Below are 3,357 nucleotides of genomic sequence, written 5' to 3' on the forward strand. Positions count from 1 at the left end.
ATTGGAAAAATACCATCACTACCTATATGTCGTTTAAATAAAATGGATTTAAGCGGTATTAGCCCATGTAGAATTCTCCAACAGTAGATTTTCACTTTAGCCGGAACCTGTAACTTCCAAAGTAAGCCCCAAATTTAACTGTCAAGAGGGGTACCAGCAATAAGGGATCTACAAGTCACACCATTAAACTGATGGCGCCATTCCACATGATATGCCGATTTCACAGAAAATCTCCCAGTTCTTGTCCCATGCCAAGCTAGAAAATCATCAAACCCATCTATATTCAGAGGGATATGCAGTATTCTATTGACATCAATTTGGTGGAAATTTTATTGAACAAGCTCGACATCCCACTGACCCGAGATGGGGTCAATAAGCTCGGCCACTTTTGTGAGAATACATTGGTCCCTTGGCGACATTACCTTTCTGTTGGGACTTGTTGGGATCCAGGGGTCCCTCCATATATCAATAGCTTCACCACTTCCCACTCTCCAGATACATCCCCTTTTGTATGTTTGAATCCCTGCACAAATACTTTGCCATGTGAAAGAAGAACCCGATTTAGGTCCAGCCTGTAAGATGTTCCCACTTGGATAGTATTTAGCTCTCAGTACTTGTGCACACAAAGAATTTTGTTCATCAATCAACCTCCATACCTGCTTCGCCAGCATTGCTTTATTAAAAGAGTGAAGGTCTCAGAAACCCATACCCCCCTCTTTCTTTGGAGAACACATTTTCCACCATGCATACCAGTGCATTTTCTTCCCCTTTTCATCATCACCCCACCAGTATTGGGCAATAATATCAGTTATTTTCTTGCAAACATTTTTAGGCAGGAGGAAGTAAACAGGAATGCTCTGGATTACTGCCTTAATCAAAACCTCTTTTCCTCCTATAGGAAGCATTTTCTCCTTCCATCCTTTAATCCTTTGTAGAATTCTCTCAACAAAATGAAGGAAACATTCACTTCTATTAGCACCCACAATAGCTGGTAAACCCAAATACTTATCAGAAATAGCCTCAGTATTAATATTGAGAGTAGTACACATATCAACCTTCACCTCCACACTTGTATTCGGACTAAAAAAATGCTAGATTTAGCCACACTGACCATTTGTCCCGAGTTTGCACAATAGGAATCAAGTTCTTGTTGCAACGAGATTGCATTATTCGAATCTGCCTTCAAGAGAATTAAAGAATCATCAGCAAATAAAAGATGTGATACTGATGGTGCATTTCTACACACCTTGATCCCTTCAATGCTACCAATCTCCTCTTCATGCATCAAGCAACTAGATAAACCTTCTGCATACAACAGAAACAAATACGGGGACAGGGGGTCCCCTTGTCTTATACCTCTGGTAGGGGTGAAGCCATCAGTCAACTGAGAATTATATCTGACCACATAGGAGACAGAGGTAACACAAGCCATGATTAGATCAACCCGTTGTTCATTGAAACCCAGCCTTAGCATCATCATCTTAAGAAATTCCCACCCAACTCTGTCATAAGCTTTATGCATATCAAGCTTAACAGCACACAATCCGGACTTACCCTTCCTCTTGTTCTTAATTTTGTGCACACACTCATAGGCAACCAGCACATTATCAGTGATAAATCTTCCAGGAACAAAAGCACTTTGGGTAGGAGAGATAATATCAGGTAAAATAATCTTGAGTCTCGCAGCTAGCATCTTTGATATGATTTTATAAACCACATTGCATAAAGAAATAGGTCTAAACTGTGACACTTCTTCCGGATTATCCACTTTAGGAATCATTACAATGGTTGTTTCATTCCATCCTGCAGGTATACTCCTTTCATTAATCGCCTTGAGAACTGCCTCAGTAATATCATTACCAATAAGATACCACAATTTTTTAAAGAAAATTGCATGTAGCCCATCCGGCCCTGGGGCTTTTAAATCGCCGATGCTAAAAATAGTCTTCTTCACATCCTCTGCCGAGTATGGAGCCAACAACATATTATTCATAGCATCTGAAACTTTCGGAATTACCTTTTGAAGAAAAGCTGGGTCGACCACAGGGTTATCCGATGTAAATAAATTCGAGAAATAATCCAGAATAATCGGATTCAAGGCATCAGTACCTTCATGAAAATTACCTATAGGGTCCTTTAATTGCTTTATATAATTCATTTTCTTCCTTGTTCAAGCAAAACAGTGAAAAACCCCAATATTCGTATCACCATTCTGGAGCCAATTAACCCGAGATCGTTGGCACCATTTAACCTCCTCTTGTTCTAATAACTTCTCAACTAACTTTGCTAATTCATATTTTTTTAGGTCACTGTCCGGAGATAATGGGCCACTCATCAGCAAATCAAGCTCACGCTGGGCTTTCCTGAGAGATTGTTTCGACGGGCCATACATGAACGAAGAACGGAAGCTTTTGAAAGATGACCAGCCACAAATCACCCACTTTTTTAGAAGTCCATGGGCCTGATTGGTTGATGCGTATGAGGCTCACTCAGCGTTACATGGGCCGCGAGCGAGAGCCAGTCTCTCAGCTTAGGAAGTAGCGGCTGTTTAGTCCCACACCGGCAGCTGAAACCTGATGCCAAGCTTCCGAGGGCTATACAAGAGGAGGCGGGTGGAAGTGAGAAGCCATGATCCTTCAGGCAGCAAAGGGATGTGATGAGCGGTAACGGCTCACAAATTTCACTGCGAGAGGGGTGTCCGCCCCAACTAAGCCTGTTACGACAATGGGGCCCCCAGTGAATTACCATCTGATCCTGAATTTTTTTTATTCTCTTCGTTTCTTGGAGTTAATTTATCATTTGTCGCTTCTCTTTGGTTGTCTCTCATTTTTTTGGGGTACTAAACATCTAAAACAAACCTTTTTTGTAGAAGCCTTTTTGTGGCTTTTGTTATCTGCTTTGCCAGACAAACAAACGTGTTCGAAGGCTTGAAAGCCGTCAAGCTGCAATGCCATTATGCTAATAGTCTCGTATCGTCCAAAAAAAAATATGCTAATAGTTTCGTGGTTCCTTAGAGCATCTCCAGTCGCGTCCCCCAAACCGCGTCGGATCGAGCGTTTGGGGGACGTGTTTTGTTCGTGCCGCGTTTGGGGGACGTCGCATATGAATAAAAATGTTTGCGAGGATTGTTTTCAAATTAAATTACAATAAACAATAAAACAAGTAATCAAATATAATAAATAGGGCTAGATGCTACATCAAGGTGCCACGGTATTTCCTTTGATCCTCCACAAATGCTCAACGAGATCAGCTTGAAGTTGCTCATGCACATTGCTGTCACGGATCTCTGCGTGCATGGCGAGAAAATCAGCAAAATCTGCAGGCAACTCATGATCAACCTCCGCGAGAGGGCATTGA

General features: G+C 41.7%; 1 non-coding gene across 1 annotated transcript; it reads left to right on the top strand.

The window, feature by feature from the left end:
* The first annotated feature begins 2,648 nt into the window (after positions 1 to 2,648).
* LOC127297753 (small nucleolar RNA Z279/snoR105/snoR108) lies at positions 2,649 to 2,756 on the top strand. The gene has a single exon (XR_007849443.1). It is a non-coding gene; the product is annotated as a small nucleolar RNA Z279/snoR105/snoR108 (small nucleolar RNA).
* The last annotated feature ends 601 nt before the right edge of the window (positions 2,757 to 3,357 follow it).

This window comes from Lolium perenne, chromosome 4 (genome assembly GCF_019359855.2).
Source record: "Lolium perenne isolate Kyuss_39 chromosome 4, Kyuss_2.0, whole genome shotgun sequence".
Classification (NCBI taxonomy): Eukaryota; Viridiplantae; Streptophyta; class Magnoliopsida; order Poales; family Poaceae; genus Lolium; species Lolium perenne.